General features: G+C 33.5%; 2 long non-coding RNA genes across 4 annotated transcripts in view; one reads left to right on the top strand and one right to left on the bottom strand.

Moving 5' to 3' along the window:
• LOC144291523 (uncharacterized) overlaps positions 1 to 20,098 on the bottom strand; it is a 777,143-nt gene that overhangs the window by 11,942 nt on the left and 745,103 nt on the right. The window lies entirely within an intron of this gene.
• Positions 8,242 to 17,052, top strand: LOC144291910 (uncharacterized). 2 transcript variants are annotated; one of them, XR_013359459.1, is made up of 5 exons: positions 8,242 to 8,330; positions 10,864 to 10,910; positions 14,712 to 14,770; positions 15,382 to 15,504; positions 16,057 to 17,052. It is a non-coding gene; the product is annotated as an uncharacterized LOC144291910 (long non-coding RNA). The 2 variants fall into 2 exon arrangements; XR_013359460.1 differs by lacking the exon at positions 15,382 to 15,504.

The following is a 20,098-nucleotide window of genomic DNA, read 5'->3' as shown; positions in this document are numbered from 1 at the left end:
CAGGTTGGACTAGTTGTTTAATATTTTGAATATGACTTTTGGATAGAATAGATCATTAATGGAGCCAAAAGAACATTTTTGGTAAGGTTGGATATGCCAAAGAACAGTGAAAAGAACATAGGCTATGCAGGATGGGAAAGAATAGCAGTAACATATCACATGTCCTTGGTCTAGTCTCAGTTTGATTAATAACAATATTTATGGAGTATATAGCAAAGGTTGGGAATAGAGTTTTGTCTGCAGAATAGAGTTAAGATAAGTGATTCAATAACTTATTAAAAATACATTATATTTAGCTTAGGCCCTCTGGTTGCTCCCTAAAGAAGAGATCAGTGGCTTATAAACAAGGAACATTTATTTTTCATTCTGGATGCTGGGACATCCAGGATCAAGGTACCAGTGTTGTGTTCTGCTGAGGGCCCATTTCCTTGTTCATACATGGCACTTTCTCACATGGTGGTGGTAGTGGAGGGTGGGTGAGGGATCTCTGTGAGGCCTCTTTTATAAGAACACTAGCCTCATTCATGAGGTCTCCAGCCTCATACCTAAGCACCTCCCAAAGGCCTCACCTCATACTATCATCATCTCTGTGGGTGATTTCAACATATGAATTCGAGAAGACATAAATACTCAGACCTTAGCAATATTATATATGCATATTCCATGTTTTGATCAAGGTAACCAGCTCTACAAGTGAAAACATCAAAATGAAGCAAAAAGTTAAATAAACTTTCTGGATATACATTCCATTATATCATCCCAGGTAATAATTTTTTTTTACTTTTATGTGTATTATAAAAAGTATATCTGCCTAATGATAAAATAAACATATTTTCTTATATTTTTCCCAAAAAGAGCCTTGATAAATAGATGGAAATATGATACTTCTTGTTTGTTTAAAAGCCTTACCAGTTTGTGTATAACTCTATAGATATTTATTCAGTTGGGTCATAAAACTGCTAATACTTTATAATGTTTAGCAATAAAGTTTTTGTACGAAAACGGCTTTTTTGACTATCTAATAGTTATATTCTAAGATTCAGCCCAAAGAAGTTTGTACTTATGTACAAAGAAGTTTGATCCCCTTCTGTAAAGTCTTTCCCACTCTTTACTGCTTTATTATTTCTTATTATAGCACGTATAAAATTGGTAATATTGTTTTTTTGTTTGCTTGTTTAGATTTTCCTCATGATCTAAAATATAAGCTCTTCAAGGAGAGAATAGGCATGGGAAATTACATAATGTCAAACTAAGAACAAAACTTTATAGAAAACAAAATTATAACACACTCCACTCAATCAGTAGGAGATCATAAACCATAAGTCTGAAATGGGATGTTCTGTCGGTTTCATATGCTTCCACATCAGCAAATTAAGTACACGCTATCATACTTAGGTAAGTACCTGTAATGAAATGACATTATGCAAAACAATCACAACTCTCAGGTAGAGGTAAACAAAATATGCTTCCCCGTTATTCTAATCTGGGTATATATATATATATATATATTAAGATTGGAAAATATATTTTTTTCTGAGAGCTTGTATTATTAAAATAATATTAACCTTAGAATCTATCTACATACAGACTGGACAACTGTCTTTCTAGAAAAGAAGAAGATTTCTATAAATTTGAAAGATTCATTTTACAGATTAATATAAGTGGTTGACTGATAGTAGATATGCAACAATAACTAGTTTGACCTTCAATTTTAGAGCTACTTTAATCTGTGCTTTAAATTTATAAAATTTATAAACTGCCCTATGATACTGGTTGAGTCAAAATAGTTCTGTTAATTTAAAATTCATTTTCATAGAGACTGAAAAAAGTTTTACCCTAATTCTTCATTGCATACATTTCAAAAGTTTAACTGCCTGAAACTTTTATAATCTTTTCATAAAATGTGATACAGAGGACTCACTAGGTAATTTAAACTTTAGAGGTTATAATTAGTATTATTCAAACTTAAATTAGTGATCCAATGACAATATACATATATTGTAAACCCTTGGAGACCAAACATAATATAAAATATGCTAGATTAAATTTTTAAAAGCTACATTTCTATGTTATGTAAATTTGGTTGCTTATATAAATGGAATTTTATTTTTACAATGTTTGTACTTATAGGAAAAGAAATATATTGATTACATCTTTGTTGTTGAAATGTTTCATAATACTCTCTAGATAAAATATTAAAGGTAGAAAAATAAGAGAAGCCAAGGTTCCAATTTTAATAGCAAAGTACGCAAGCCTCTGTATGCATGTAAATACATAGTATGAATTATTAGGAAAATGCTATATATGAATAACATATTACTAAGTCTTCATCTTTTTTTGGTAACTTTTATCTTTGCATTAGCACTTTTACCATTCAAGTCCTAGAGATATTTTTATTTAATTTCCTGAGTTTGAGTGTCTACTTTTACCTCAAAATATTTATTAGATCTTAATCCACAAGGAGAACAGTTTATTTTGATTTCTTTATAACTCAAAAAATCTCAACTTTTTTTTTTTTACAATTGTTTTTGGAAAATGTATCCTCTTGTAGATTAAATGCGTGAATAATATAATTTAGACAGTAAAGTTGTTATATTTAGAAAAATTATGCAATTTATGAATGGAGTTGAAAATGAAATCTGTGTGTTATTTAAGTGATCAAATAGTATTATGATCATAATTTATGGAAGCAAGACATTCCCTAAATTCATAGTACATTTACCTAGGCTTCATTACATTTCTTGTGTTTTGTTTATGAAGAGTCCCAGAAACGTCTCAAAACAAAACAAAACAAAAAAGTAAACTATATTGCCACCAGCAAATAGGATCAGCCATTTCAAAAGAGTTAATTGTTGCCTATCTATGAGGACAAAGTCTTATGCTATAGAATACTGTTTCCTTCTCTAGGATAACCAGTTATTAACCTATGCTTTTAGAGAATTGCCTTTAATTTATTTCAATGTAAATTTGATAGCCATACTAATTTTTCCCCTATTTTATAAATTTGAAATCATAAGAGTAAAACTTAAAGTATTTTTTAAAAAGAATATAAATGAACCACAGGTACATATTCCAATATGAGTAACTCCTAAAAACATAATGTTGATGCTGTATATTAATATTTTTAAAACATGTAAAATATTTGCATATATTTGTTTTATAGATTACACATTTAATGTAGAAGAAATGTGTAAAGAAAACAAACTACTTTCATTTTAAAGTTGTGGTGAATATGTGGCTAAAAAGAGGGAGGTAATTTGAACTTTTGCTTTAGAACAGTATTTAGATGTCCTTATGATTCTCCCCTGCTCCCTAAAATTAAGAGACTGACTCTTCCAGGGACGCCTGGGTGGCTTAGTGGTTAAGTGTCTGCCTTTGGCTCAGGGTCTGACCCTGGAGTCCCAGGATAGAGTCCCACATTGGGCTCCCTCCATGGAGCCTGCTTCCACCCCTGCCTATGTCTCTTCCTCTCTCTTTCTGTGTCTGTCTTGAATAAATAAATAAAATCTTTAAAGAAAAAAAAAGAGACTGACCCTTTCAAATCCCAGCAGAAGATTGAAGGTTTACTTCATAAAGAGAACACAATAGGGTCTCTGGACTTGACAACGGGCAAGTGGAAAATTGAAGTACTACACAGAAAGGTAGGATTCAATGGAAGTTTCCTTTTAAATGTTGGGTTACTGTCTCACCCCCAACTTTTCTCATATCCCAAAATGGAGGCATTCACTACCACATCCCATAATCAGAAGATTGCTGGTACGGTGGTGGTGGTGGTGGTGGTGATGGTGGTGGTGGTGGTAGGGGGAGAGGCAGGCTTCTGAATGAACCAATCAAGCCAGGTTACTAAGAGAATTTAACAAGTACTCATTAATAAGGGAGACCCATAGCTCAGAAGACCTGTAATATATAGACAACGTTTCAGATCAGATTTAAATGCACTGTTTTTAAGGGTAAACAGACACCCATAGCTAAGAAATATCTGGGGAGGCCTCCATATATAATAAATAGATCAGAACAAATAGAGAAGCAAGAAAGGAACTTGGAGGAAATACACTAGGCAGGAGGCAAACCTTACCACCATTAATATTCTCAGAGAGATAAAGGAAAGCAATATATCCAAGCAAGAAGAGCAGGATGTAAGAAGAAAAGAGATATTTGGGGAACAAAAATTAATTTTTGGAAATATAAAATATATAGTAAAAATAGAAACTCAATATATTGGCTAGAAAGTTAAATTAAGGGAGTCTTACATAAAATAGACCAAAAATAGATCAAAAAGACACATTTATGGGTAACATGAGAGAAAAGATCAGAAAATCAGAGGGTCAGGTCTAGAGTCTCAACATCTCAATGAAAAGAGTCCTTGCAAGAGCTAATAGGGAAAGAAACGAGAGAGAGAGAGAGAGAGAGAGAGAGAGAAAGAGAGGGAAAATTAACTCAAGAAATTATTTTCAGAATGAAAGGATTTGTTGTTTGAATAAATAGACCCACCAAGTGCCTAGAACAATGGATAAAAGTGGATCTAACTTTGCATATAGTCCTACAACTTCTGACATTATTATCAATGACAAAAGCATGATTTTCAGAGAGAAAACTGTGTTTATACAAGGAATTGCAAATCACATGTGAAGCTACAGGACTACAGAAAGTATGCCTTAAAATATTGAGGGAATGTTTTTTTCTGATTTAGTATTCTATTCCTAAAAGAATGTCACTTAAATGTGACTGCAGATGTTTTGATATACAGAGTGTTAAAAAACTATTTACCTCCATGCACTCATTCTCAAAAAGCGGCTAGTGGATAGGCTTAAAAGAAAATTAATTATTTAATTATTAACTATTTTAAGCTACAGGTGTTTTAATACATCTAAAAAAAGGAAAAGAGATTTAAAAGGTAAAGAAGGAAGGTCTAGAGAGAGCAAACAATCTAGATTAGAGCAAGTCAGAAATCACAGAGATATATTTCCAAAAGGATGACTTTTGTTTGACATCTGATGTACGTGAATATATTTAGAGAACTATTTTACTTCTGGAGGTAAACTTGGGTTGATGGTTAGTACACAAAATTGGCAATTAATTCATCGAAAATTAAGAAAATACAGATAATTTCCAACTTTAAGGGAGACAGTAGGTTGTTCAAGCAAAAAAAATAAAATAAAAGTAATATGCTATGTGACTTAGATGTGAATCATGTCTATAGATTCATAATAATATAATGCAGGCTACTGACCTAACTATCTGTAATTACCTTTAAGAATGGACAGAAGGAACATGTATTTGTTGGATGTAGTGGAAAGAGAACTACATCCCCGAGATACAGAGATAAATAACAAATGTAACAGCTAACATAATTAAATATAATTGCCTCTGGGAAGCAGTGAATGATGAGAATTGGGAGTGTTTGAGGGGGGTGCGGGTAGAAGACCACTCTTTTTCATTAAAAGGATTTGACTCTTTAAAGAACATATAAGTTTGAGAAAATAAAACATAATTATGAACAAAAAATCATTAAAAAAGAGATGATATGAAATAGAATAAAATGAAATTGTTGTCCAAGAAAGGAAACACTATTCTTGAATGGGTAACAGTTATGGAGAACCATACTGAGAACAAAAGTAATTGGAAAACACTGAACTGTATTTAATTCTATATGACCTATATAAGTACATGTCTTCAGTCTTGTTTGTTCCTTAATCCCACTGAGACTTCTTTGCAAATTACTTGCAATTCTCTCTCAATGCTCACTAGATGGAATGTTTATCATATATTCTATTCTTTTCTTTGATCTGATAGATACAGTTTACATTTAAATCTAATCCAATTTTATGAAGAAAATGTCTAATGTTATAAAATCACAAAATGTTAAAAGAACATTTACAGTACAATAAAATGCATGATTATAAACACTGTTACAAATCACATCACACATAAAACCACTTTAACTTTTAACCAGATTATCATCTGGAAGGCAATGTACACATTCTGAGATCCAGAGCCCTTGCTCCAGCGTTTTAAATTAAAATGGAATTGTGCCAGGGGAAAAAAAAATTAAGAACACAAAAAACCAAGAGCATGAGTACAGAATTAACAGAACAAACCTAAAAAAGCATCAAGACAAATTTAAGAGAGTTGTAATTTGAAATCAAGTATCAATGAATTATTTTAAAATCACAGTGCTAAATGATCAACACAATTCATTTTGAAGCTTTCCTGCAGAAAGAATCAGATAAGAACTATATTACAGTGGCCCAGAGAATGACATCACAAATAAGTATATCCATTTTGCAGACTCTTGGCCAAACAATAACATATTTGGCAGCATAAACAAGAGAAGAGTATGCTTTTTAAACTTCTCCAAAATGCTCTTGTTAAACCCAAACTCATGACTTCAGTTTATGTATAGCCCAGCGTTAAAAGGAACAAGGATCTAGTTGGACTCAGACAAAATTTGTGTTAAATCGGTGGAAATATACGTTATGAGTGCTAATAGTCAACTGACTGATTGTAAAGAAAATTGCTTTCCAAAGTGCACTATTAATTATTTCTCAAAAAATTTTATTAACAAAATGAGAAAGGTTATTAAAGGTGCTGAGTTTATTAATACAAAATAATTATTAAATCCAAACTTCTAAACAACTTACTTTATAAAGTCGAATAATGATTCATGCTTATATTTTCAATATATGTCATATGTGTATGTTGTTAAGGTGTGGGGGTGGCATTTTGTTCTTGGAAGTTTTCACAATTTTTCCTCATTCAAATACTATTATGTTATAAAATGGAGTTCACTTTAAGTTCAGATATTTAAAAAAAAATACAATTGCATACTACATGCAACTAACTATAACCAAACAAAGAAATTTAGTTTGCTTTAGGAGAGATTATCAAATACTTAGGAGCTTCTAGAAATCCAGACACTCCAATCCATAATCAGCCATAAAAGGCTGTTCCAGTCAACACGTCTACCCAAGAAACCTAGAGCAGAAAGACAAACCTGGACCTGAGTAAACGAATTTCTCATTTATGAGATCATGAATGTTTTTATATCCTAATACAAGCTTTTACAAAAATATTCCTTTTTTTTTTTTTTTTGGTCTGTGGTTAAAATTCACCTGATTTTTACTCTCAAAGATCTGAAAGGATATGAAGTGTCTGAAATGATACTCAAAGAACATAAACTTTACATTTCATAATGTCAGAGTACTAAAATATGCCCACAGTTGAATAAAACTTGGGGAATATGAAGACAAGTGGCTTGTTAAATTCCCTTAACTTGATGTATTGTTACTGTCCTTTGAGATTGCTTTACCTGAAACTACTTTATGCCCTATTTTCATCTACATACCTGTGTATGTGTGTTGTTTAACTCAGATTAATTAAGATTATAATATTGAGATTATAATATTGAGTTCAATCACAAAGCTCACTCATCCCTCCCCTATTGTCAGCTTCACCACTATTTCAACAAACCTTTAGATTCAAGGATGGATCAATTCGAGAAGTTGATTCAATCGAAAAGCTAAGCAGATTTATTTGATTAAAGTGGGTATTTCTATGTGAATAATCAGAATGCTGGCTCCTTATAAGGAAGGTATATTTTAAAATGCAAAAGCAAAGCATGAGGGGGAGAAAAAAACTCATAAATCTAGCAATGCTTTTCACGTATTTTAGAAGGTGTATATCTTCAGACCCAGATAGTTCTGTGTTTTTTATCAGTTTAGGAAATATGTTGATTCTGTAGCTCCCTTATCTGTGAAATGGGATTGATAATACCTATGAAAGTTTTTCCAAAGTGTTGCCTTCCATAAACCCATCTGCATCAGAGCCATCTGAGACTTAGATAAAATTCATATCCGTGGGCCCTACTGGTGAACATAGGATCTGTGTTATTAACCGGCATCCCAGGTGATTTTTAGCTCCCTAAATTAGAAGGGTCGTGAACTTTGGGATTATTGTGTAGATTAACATTAACCACCAAAACATTTAAGGCTCTGGCAAACAGAGCTAATTCTGAATCTTGTTTTAATGAGGAAACCATGAATTCTAAATACAAGATTGCCAAGATTTGTGTTGTGAGGGGAAGGATTCTAGTTAGGACTGCCCCAGAGCCCCAGGGAGCAGCAGCCTGGTGTGGTGGGACTAGAAAGGGTCCAGGCTTTTATGTGCTGGCACATTATTGCTTGAGCCCTAGTGCTGTCATAAAGCCCAATCCTGAACGTGTGTGGGATAAGCTGACATGAACATAATCTTGTGGGCTGTGTGGTTAGGATGAGAGGACTTGCAGTAAGGAAGACAAAGGACAGCCCTGACATGCTACCTTCCCCTTTGAGGTCATTTTTCCTCCTCAGATACTTTACTACTGACACTTAAGCACTGCATTTATAATACTCTAAGATATCTGATCAATACGGTAGGGAATTTAAGCTGATTAATTCACAAAAAAGGGAAACAAAAGTAGCAAAACTGAAAAGGGAATCTGATCACTCTAACAACAAAGCAATATATAAATTCTGTATCTCTTTTCACTGACTTTACAATGCAGGACAAATCAACGGATGATAGAGCTCATTTCATTAATATATACATAATTAATTGACAATATTGCAATTGTATATGGTATCAAGACATGCTTAAAATAATAACCAAAATAATGCAATAAACAAGGCATTCCATGGTAATGTTTCAGCTTTTTCAACAAGGTTTAGAATTAGAGTAAAAAGTAGTCTTTTGTCTTGTTCTAAATTAAGAAAAATTCTAGGTAGAAATGCATTTTTCTTAAGTATCTAATTAAGGATGAGAACAATGTGGTCCTAAATTTAAAATCAATGTCTGAAAGACTCTGTGGATTTTGTACATAATTAATTTTTTTTATTGTTCTTTAGATGCAAAATATGAATGGTTTGTGAAAATCAATTAAAATGTATTATGCAGGAGAAATACAGGAGAAATGTTCATAAGGTGTAAGAATGATTAAAGGAAATATTTGTTGGGAGGGACTGATGTGAAAAGTCTTATCTTTTATTATTCTCTAGGTAATACACACCTAGGGATTTATAAATGAAAATTGGATTACATGTGGGAGGTTAGAAAGCACAGACTTAACTCTCTATTTCTGTCTCACTATAGATTACAATAGGTAGAACAAGTTCATGGAAAACCTGAGTTACATTTGAAAAAAAACAAAAACAAAAAAAATCATGTATGTTTTGAAGTAAATATAATAAGAGGCCTAGTAGTATGAACTTGGTTGGGTATTCAGCTTCAGTTTAAGGATTTGTTGAATCCAACTTCTGAACTTACATACCGTAGGGGGATGGGGTCTGTGTGTTACTTGTTGATATACACACCACTTACATTTACACTCTATAGAACAGGCTGAGATATATGATCCCTTTAAGCAAATCAGTTACATTTAATAGTTCAAAAAAACAACTGGCAGGTAATCTTTACCTCTGGAATAAAGCTCCGCAAGTGAAAAGTGAGTATGTCATTTCTCTTATTGGACTATGAGATTTAAATTTGGAAGGAAAATGGAGAAATGAGTTAAATAAGCCCCCCTTTAATAAATAAATAAAGTATTAAAAAATAAGCCCCCCTTTGTTAAATAAATAGAATTAGATTAGATTTAAAAATAAGGTTAACCATTAAATAATATTAAAAATTAAATCTAGAAAAATTTCCAGGAACTCTCATAGCTATAAACTATGCTTCACCAAGGAGAAAAAATTAAAACAGGGAAATGTAATATATAGCATATAATTTATTTTTTCAGCATCACAAAGCTAGAAAAAAATCTGACAAAAAGCTCACATACTAAGAGCTCACATATTCTTAGACTATGACTATTTTAAATCTTAAGTTCTCTATGAAATATTTGTTTCTAGGACCTTATAGCTACTTGGTTTATGTATGGCAGGAACTGAAGGCTGATATTTATATTAGTTCAATCTGGGAAATACTTTTGATAGGCCTACTTATGACTGGTGAGGATTTAGTTTTGCCTACACTTAGGTTTCATGTTAAGTCTGGCAACTTCTTCTTCATGTCACAATATTTTTCATATTCAACACAATAGTCTTACAAAGTCATCAGAGGGGCAATATTAACACACACACACAGACCCATAAAACAAAAGAAAACAAACAAAAACTTAGCAATCTGTGATGCTGTTTCGTTGTACCTTCTCCAAAGATATTAGCAGTGGTCTTTGGTACCTGTAGTCCTGAGGACTATATGAGACTGTGCTCCAGAAACACTACATGTTAAATTCTTAGACATTCTGCGAAGTACACTGCAGGAAAATTGATGAATTTTTTTAAAGATTTATTTTATTTATTTGAGAGAGAGAGACAGAGAGAGTAAAAGGGGGAGGGGCAGAGGACAAGGGAGAGAGAAACATAAGCAAACTCTTTGCCGGGTGTGGAGTCTGAGAGCCCCAATCTTACAACTTGAGATCAGACCTGAGCCAAAACCAAGAGTCAGATGCTCAACTAACTGTGCCACCCAGGTGTCCCAAAATGTTATTTCGTATTACGTCATCTTCTTAATCATACACATAAACACAGAAAATCCTTAACTTGTCTTGCTTAATGACGAGTATAAATTCTTCTTAAACTTTGTAACGCTGTAGAGTTGATAACAGGAGAGCCACTGTCACAAGACAGGATCAAATTGCTACAGATGTCAACATGACATAAAAGATTCTTAGGTAATAATGAGACTTTAAAAAATTTCCTTTCCCATGTTTCATTTTAGAGTTCAATGAACTGAGGCAAAGAGAAATGAAATATTGATAAGCATGTAGCATGCTAGTAGCAAAGCTAGTTCTTAATGCAGGCTAATGTCATTTTGCTTTCTTTTTAGTTTTGAGAAAAGGAAGAAAATAATTATGAGAATTAAGCTATAAATAGGTAAGTGAAATAACAATTCTAAAATCTCAATTCACTGAACTTTGAAAATATTTTTGGCAGACTTGAGTCCCAGGGCAGTATCACAAATGAAATCAATTCGAGTGACTTGATTTTATTTAGCCAAGACGGGAAGACATGTGACACACATAATAAGAACCAAAAATTCAACATTTGCCAAACATTTTCTGAGGCAACTGGTGTGGGAAATATTGGGAATTGGTACATGAAAAAGACACATCTCTGGTCTAGGGAGTGGTGTAGTCTCTTGTGGTAGTATAATATACTTCAATTATTAAAGGAGGAACACCCTCAAGAAATATGGTCAATTAATATTTGATAATTATTTTTATTAGCTACATAGATTCTTCAATTTAGTACTCTGTGTATTTTGTACAATGAAATCAACTTTTATTATTATAAAATTTGGGTGAGTTCATTACTAAGTACAACAGATTAAAAGTGCTAGTTGGGAACCCTGGGTGGTGCAGCGGTTTGACACCTGCCTTTGGCTCAGGGAGCGACCTGGAGACCCGGGATCGAATCCCACATCGGGCTCCCGGTGCATGGAGCCTGCTTCTCCCTCTGCCTGTGTCTCTGCCTTTCTCTCTCTCTCTCTGTGACTATCATAAATAAATAAAAATTAAAATAAATAAATATATAAATAAATAAAAATAAAAGTGCTAATGTCTCAACCAACTTCTTTAAAGGTTGTAACATCTAAATCTATTTGGATCCTCTCCCCAGTGTTAAAGTATTATTTTCAAAGAGATAAAATCATGACTCTCAAGCAATTATAAAGAAGAATACCCGTTAAAGATTTTTACTTTAGGGATCCCTGGGTGGCGCAGCGGTTTGGCGCCTGCCTTTGGCCCAGGGCGCGATCCTGGAGACCCGGGATCGATTCCCACATCGGGCTCCCGGTGCATGGAGCCTGCTTCTCCCTCTGCCTGTGTCTCTGCCTCTCTCTCTCTCTGTGACTATCATAAATAAATAAAAAAATTAAAAAAAATATTAAAAAAAAAAAAAGATTTTTACTTTAACTCATTAATTAACCGGTGAACTAGTAATATGTTAACACCAGTACAAAGAACATTTGAGAGGCAAATATAATCAATCGAAAGGATTGTTGGGGTAAGACTGCTGGGTTAAATACAAAAGTGGTTAATGTCCGACACAGTAATAAGCCATAACCTTTCAGTTTATCTTTCCTGTAGGACAGATATGATTTGCATACCTATCAGAAAAAAAATATGCAAATTGGCCTCTGTCCCTAAAAAGGTATAAAATAGTCTAGTCAATGGAAAATTAATAAAACTGCAAGCCCAGAGAACAGTATTCTCTTTTACTTATTTTGAAGCTTTGGAAATCCTTTCTCACACCAGCATGCTTTATATGGCAAGGCACTATGCTTCTGCTCAAGAACTCCAAATAATTTATCTTTTCTACCTTACATATCACTCAATTGCAGAATCTATTTGACTTGAGTTAGTCTTATTGAATATTTTTAAGTAAACCTATTTGCCAACTGCCCAACTTTTATAATAGAGAAATTAAAAGAAAATTTCTGAGTAGAGGACTTTGCTTATTTGAAGAAAAAAAAACTTTCTAAACTTTCTACTGCCTAGAAGAGGTTCATTTTAAAGTTTAAATGTCTGTATGAGGTTCAGAAAATTTAAGGTACCTCCATATTTTAGCAGGTATATGGAATTTTAAATGTAGCAGTTGGAGTTTAAATACACTGGGGAGGAGACAGGTAGGGGATCTCTTGATAAAGACAGGATTTCAGCTGATGGAATTTAATCCATCTGTTAAGGCCCTGAAAAGCAACACTTTGGGAAATTTCTTTGCTTTAGGGCTTTGCCTCAGAAGATCTAATAATTTATTTATTCTTATAAAACAAGGATATAGAAGTTTATAGTTGCTGTTATTACATCAATTTCCATTCTCTCCTATACATTGCTACTTAAATGTCAATGAGAGAAAAGAAGTTATGGGGCATCTGGGTAGTGAAGTCGATTAAGTAACCCACTCTTGATTTCAGCTCAGATCGTGTTCTCAGGATCATAGGATCCAGCCCTGATTGGGCTCTGCACACCGAGCAGAGAGTCTACTTAAGATTCTCTCTCTCCCTGTCCCTCTGCCACCTGCCCCCGTGCTGTCTCTCTCTCCCTCTAAATAAATAAATAAAAAATAAATAAATAAATAATAAATAAATAAATAAATAAATAAATAAATAAATAAATAAATAATTTTCTAGACTGATTGAGAGAGAGACAGAGAAAAGTTCTGCCAACCTAGCTGGGAGGAGTGGAAAAAAAAATGAGTTCCAAATTTGAACTATAGATGAGAAGGAAATCCTAAGTTTGTGAGGTAAAAGAACTTCACATTGCATAACAGAAATTAAAACTCATCATTAAGATATTGCTACAATTATATGTGATAGCAAACTGTAAATATATATTTATATGTTAATATATGTCATATAATATAATATATTTAATTATAATAAATATAATTTGAAAAGAATATATAATTTCTTAAAGTGACAAGCTACCTAGGCACGCCAGGGTGGCTCAGTGGTTGTCTGTCTTCAGTTCAGGTTGTGATCCTGAAGTCCTGGGATTGAATCCCACATTGAGTTATGCACAGGGAGCCTGCTTCTCCCTCTGCCTATGCCTCTGCCTCTCTATCTGTCTCTCATGAATAAATAAATAAAATCTAAAAAAAAAAAAAAAAAATCACAAGATATGCAGTAAGAACCTTAGCTATGTACAAGTTTGTCCTTGATTGCGTTGTTCTTCTTTTATCAATATCAATGTTGAAGTGGATAGTCCTAATGAGAAATATTACCTGACACTGCAATGAGAATATCTTCACGGGGAATTTTATCACAATATTTTCTTTGTACAGACTTTGTTGACTTCTGATATTTTTTAAAAGTTAACTAAATTTACAGTTCTAATATGGCTGAATTTTAGCAAAGAATAATGAGGCCTAGTTGTTGAGCCTAAGCTTAAGATAACATTAACCTCATTAGCTATGGAATAAGTTTCATGAATAATATTTATTTACCTCGAATTTTTACTCTAAGAATTCTCATTATTTCGTATTAGAATAAACCACTTAGTTTTTCCAGAAACATAACCCCTATGTATTACATTGTTTCTGTCCAGAATTAGGCTTTGAATAGTGCTGATTTGGATAAAGTATATATTATGGTATGTACAGTTAGAATTTTTTAAATGACTATTATGTTAAGATACTGAGTTTATTTTTTTTTTAAAGATTTTATTTATCTATTCATGAGAATACACAGAGAGGAGAGAGAGAGGCAGAGACACAGGCAGAGGGAGAAGCAGGCTCCATGCAGGGATCCCGACGTGGGACTCGATTCCGGGTCCCCAAGATCATGCCCTGAGCTGCAGGCGGCGCTAAACCGCTGAGCCACTGGGGCTGCCCAGATACTGAGTTTCTGAAGAATGAAGAAAATCTCAAATTTAAAATTCAGAAAATCATGAAATCATGAAAATATATAAGCTAAAATGATTTAAAAATTATGAGATTTGATTTTCTTTAATTGCATGTTCACAAATAATTCAGATTCTTTTGGATCATGGTCAATATTTCTCTTTCACCCAAAACGTCATTTCATCACATAGTAGATTTTCAACTTTACCATAAATCCATTTTTTGTAAAATTTAATTATAGTGTATGTAAATAAAATAATTTCAAATTGCTAACCATAACAGGATTATTCTTATCTTCCTATCTAAACTAATACATTTCTTCAATAATGCCAGGACTGTGTTTTGCTGACCACTGTCTGTCTAGGATATAGAAAGAAAGCCTGTTCCATATGGTAGGTCCTTTTTGTTAACTGAATGAATTAATGAATGTTTTAATTTGGCAATATTCAATCTGTACTACTTTAGAATCATTTTAAAACATACAGAATGCTTTTTTGTAATATTGTATGGGTTGTTTCAAAGAATATTTTAAAAAACTGGCTAATGAATTGGCTTGAAAGTTATTCCTATTTTGTATAAATTGTGGCAAATATAACTAAGGTCAACTATCACCCTAAGAAAATGTCTACTATGTACAATACAACTCATCAATTTCCATACAATTCTTGATCTATAGCTTAAAAAAATCAATATAACATTACAAATCACTCACTTCTGATACATAGTCCCTTAAGCTTGGTATTTTTACACGATTTTGCTCATAAATTTATCTTACCATCTGTCTGGGCAAATTCAACAGCTTCTCTTATTTTGGCAACTCTGAATGAACGCATTTCTACAGGAAGCCTTGACATATTTATTTTATGCTCTTTCATGAGGGTTACAAAATATGTGCTGCATGATCTAGAAAAAAAATGTGCTAGGAACTAAAACCTTGACTGTAAAAAGCTATATATTTTTTTCCTTTAAAATCCCTTGAAAATCTCTTATTTGATTTTCTTAGTACTCTTTCTGATAATATGGAAAGCAAGATAATTCAGCTGTGAAAACAAGCGAAGTTTCTTCTAATATAGAACAGCTGAGTGCTTCACTGTCCTTACAAAAGAATCCACTCCTGTAGCCACAGGTATTTTTTTTTAATCAAGTTTATTATGGGCACAGTGCGGCTGAGTAAAGGTTCTCCTTTCTTATTGTAGAAAACTTAGAAGAATGAAAAGGCAGAGAGAGCCTAAATTGTTTTAGTTTGTGTTACATTGGCCTTGAAAAGAAATAGAAGAGGATAATTTAGCCAAAAACAACAAACATCCAGTTACCACGAATTTCAAACTTTCAGGTTTAGAGTGAAAGAGACCCATTAATTCAGGGATGTCAAGGCTGCTGGTGAAATTGAATACAAAAAAATACTGTCCTGTGAGTTGCTATAGCTAAGTTCCTTACTTTAGTAGATAGCGTTTGGGGGAATATCTATGCCTGTTATTCAAGTCCTCCATAAAACAATGGACAAGAGTGGAGGGAATAGAATCATGTTGTCTAAAGTACACATCCACTCATTCAGAATCCCACCTCTGGCTGCTGAGAGAAAAATACAAGTAACAGTTTCCTGAGAATTGTTAAGCCAACATACTATTAAATATACCACCTAACATTGTTCTTTTCCTCTCCTTTTTCACTCTTGCAGCTACCACATGTGATGGAAGGAATCCAAGTTAAACACTCTCACCAGAGCATGCTCCAAGACAGATGACTGGGCCTCAGGCTTGGCCAATACAATGCACTTCTATTCTCTATTTATTTTTGTAGTTCAAAGACCTGGCAGTAACCAAGTTGATGCCTGCCACAAGGACCAGTGCACTCCTGATTACTGCCCAGTGACTTTTATAACTATACGCCAGCTACTCAGATAGACCACGTATAAAGAGTAGGGGGATTTTTTGGAAGGAAAAGAAACCCCAGCTTCCACTTAAGCTTTGAAATTTCAGATGATGTACTGCCAACTTACAGACCTTGCTTTAATCAGAGCAGCCACATGAAAAGGCTGTTTCTATTTACCCTAGGTCATTTAGGAAACCAGTGATAAGTAGGCCGTGCAAAATTTCAACTTCTCTTAAAGTTGGCGTGTTCTCCTCAACTAGAGTTGAGTCTTGATTTCATTTTCTGAGTAGAAATATTTACAACCCTGTCAAACATGAGTTTTAGCCTTCCTTCTGTCTATGGGCTTTTTAAAGAATGGGCTTTTTAAAAAATGCTTTTTAAAGAATGCTTAGGGTTAATGTGAAGTTTTCTAACAGTGGGCCCATGTAGATTTAAATAATGACTAAACTGCTTCACTGGTCTGGTTCAAGTTTCATCAGAGACTGACTTTAGCTAGAAAAAAAATAACATTCTATTTTAGTTTTGAATTGTATATTTATGTAATAAAAAAGTAATCCTGCAGAACCTAAATTAACAACCATAATATTCAGGAATTCAACGTTATAAAGGAAAAAGGCTTAGGATACCAATTTATTCTTTGGTATACAATGATTCCTTTGGTTGTTTATAATATTTTGATTATCTTTATCATTAGTATAGTCCTTGATATTGTGATATCCTGGATATTTTGTTATCAAAATATAAACAGAAGTTCCCTTTCTCGATTATTTAGTCAATATTGTACTACTTAACACTGTAAGCTTCCCGTACTTTACAGTTGTAACAATTTTATAACAATAAAATTTCATTTACATGCTTATCTCTCTTCATCTTTTGTGCCACTGTGTCATATTAAATAGATTTTTAACCCTATCTAACAGTGTTGCCTTTTTGTTTTAAACCGTTGTCTATGGAAATCAGGGGAAAAAAACCTCTCCCACCTTTTCTTTTCCCATTTCTAGAAAGTATCTTCATTCTTAATTTTAGAACCATGTTTTCATCTGATATCATTTTCGATCAACCAAAGAGCCTTCTTTAGCATTTCTTACTGTACACATCTGCTTGCCATGAATATTTTTTATTTTTATTTATCTGAAAATGTTTTTTTTTTAAGATTTTATTTATTTATTCATGAGAGAGAGAGAGAGAGAGAGAGAGGGGCAGAGACAAAGGCAGAGGGAGAAGCAGGCTCCATGCAGGGAGCCTGATGTGGGACTTCATCCCTGGACCCCAGGATCATGCCCTGGGCCGAAGGCAGGTGCTAAACTGCTGAGCCACCCAGGGATCCCCCTGAAAATGTTTTTATTTCATCCTTGTTTTTCTGAAGGATAATTGGAAATAGAATTCTGAATAGACTGCTTTTTCAGCACTTTAAAGCAGTCTTTCTTGTTCTAACCTGCATATTTTTTAAGATTTTATTTAATTATTTGAGGGGGTAGGGAGAGAGAGAGAGTATGAGTCGGGTGGAGGGCAGGGGGAGAGCAAAGCAGACTCCCCACTGAGCAGAAAGCCTGGTGTGGGACTGACTAAGCCAAAGACAGACACTTAACCAACTGAGCCACCTAGCTACCCCAACTTCCATATTTTATGATGAAAAATCAGCCATATCTATATCATTATTTCTATGGATGGAATGTCTTTTTTACAGAACTAACTTCTTGATTTTCTTTTTACTCTGATCTTCAGCTAGCTGTGGGCTTTTTGGACCTGTGAGGGGATAGTTGATATTATCAAACTGGGAAAAAATCTGACCGTTATAGCCTCAAATGTTTTCCAACTGTATTCTCACAGCCTCCTCCTTCTCAGACCAATTACATATATTAGCTTGCCAGATATTGCCCATCAATTCTCCAGATTGTGATATTTTTTCTTTCTTTTTTATTGAAGTAGAGTTGACACATAAATGTAACATTGGCTTCAGGTATACAACAGAGTGATTCAACAAGTCTGTACACTATGCTGTGCTCAAAGCAAATGTAGTTGCATTTGTCACCATACATGCTCTTCTGACTGACTATATTTCCTATGCTGTAACTTTGATCCGCATGACTTATTCATTCCCTAACTGGAAGCCTGAGCCTCCAACTCCCTTTTATCCATTTTGCCCAAGCCACATCCCCTTCCCTCTGGCAAACACCAATTTGTTCTCTGTGTTGAAGAGTCAATTTTTTGTTTGTCTGTTCATTCGGTTTGTTTTTAGATTCCACATTTAAGTGAAATCGTATGGTATCTATCTTTTTCTAACTAATTTCACTTATCATAATACCCTTTAGGTCCATCCATGTTGCCACAAATGACATAATTTCATTCTTTTTTTGGCTGAATAATAATCCTATATATATCCTACATATATATATATGTATATATATATATATGAATATAGGATATGATATGTGGCGAGATATATAGATATAGATATATCCATTGATGTGCTCGCTTTGGCAGCACATATACTAAGATATATCCATTGATGAATGGATAAAGAAAGTATGGGACGATATATATATATATATTATATATATATATATATAATATATATTATATTATATTTATTTATTTATTTTATAAATACTTTCATTATCCATTCATCAATGGACAATGGATGGATACTTGGGTGGTTTCCATATCCTGGCTATTGCAAATAATGCTGCAATAAACATGGGGGAGCATATATCTTTTCAAATTAGTGTTTTTATTTTCTTTGGGTAAATGCCAACCTAGTAGAATTACCAGATTATATGGTATTCCTATTTTTAATTTTTTGAGGAATCTCCATACTGTTTTCCACAGAGATTGTACCAATCTGCATTCCCACAAATAGTGCAAGAGCTTTCCTTTTTCTCCACATTCTGACAAGTGTAAGGTGGTATCTCATTGTGGTTTTAATTTGCATTTCCCTGATGATAATGATGTTGAGCATCTTTTGATGTATCTGTTGGCCATCTGTATGTCTTCTTTAAAGAAATGTCTATTAAGGACCTCTGCCCATTTTTAATTAGATTATTTGTTGTTTTGGTATTAAGTTATATAAGTGCTTTATATATTTTGGATATTACCCCGTTTTCAGATATACAACTTGCAAAGATCTTCTCCCATTTGTTAGGCTGCCTTTTTATTTTGTCGATGGTTTCCTTTACTGTGCAAAAGCTTTTATTTTTTAATGTCTTTTTTAAAGATTTTATTTATTTATTCATGATAGAAATGGAGAGAGAGAGAGAGAGAGAGGCAGAGACACAGGCAGAGGGAGAAGCAGGCTCCATCCCAGGAGCCCTATGCGGGACTTGATCCCAGGACCCCAGATCACACCCTGGGCCAAAGGCAGGTGCTAAACCGCTGAGCCACCCAGGGTTCCCTGTGCAAAAGCTTTTTATTTTGGTGTGGTCCCAATAGTTTATTTTTGCTTTGGTTTTCTTTGCCTGAGGAGACATATCTAGAAAAGTGTTTCTATGCCTGATGTCAAAGAAATTACTGTCTATGTTTTCTTCTAGGAGCTTTTATAGATTTGGGTCTCACATTTTTCTTCAATCTTCTTTTTTCTTAATATTGGTTAATTTTTATTTTTATTTAGTTTCATTGACTCTTTTTTTTCTTGTCACCCTCAAGCCTGTCAAATAATTTTTCATTTTAGATATTGCATTTTTCTGTTTTAGAATTTCCTAGGAGTGCTGCTTCTATTTTTTCCCCACAGTTTTTATTCTCTACCAAGATCTCTATACATTTAGAAATACCATATTTTCTTTTAAGTCCATGAATAAGTTTATAATAGCCTTCAAGACTGTTGGTCTGCGAAAAATCCAAAATCTGGGTGG

The sequence above is a fragment of the Canis aureus genome, chromosome 20, assembly GCF_053574225.1.
Source record: "Canis aureus isolate CA01 chromosome 20, VMU_Caureus_v.1.0, whole genome shotgun sequence".
In the NCBI taxonomy this organism is placed as follows: Eukaryota; Metazoa; Chordata; class Mammalia; order Carnivora; family Canidae; genus Canis; species Canis aureus.
This window is presented reverse-complemented; position numbering and strand designations above follow the sequence as displayed.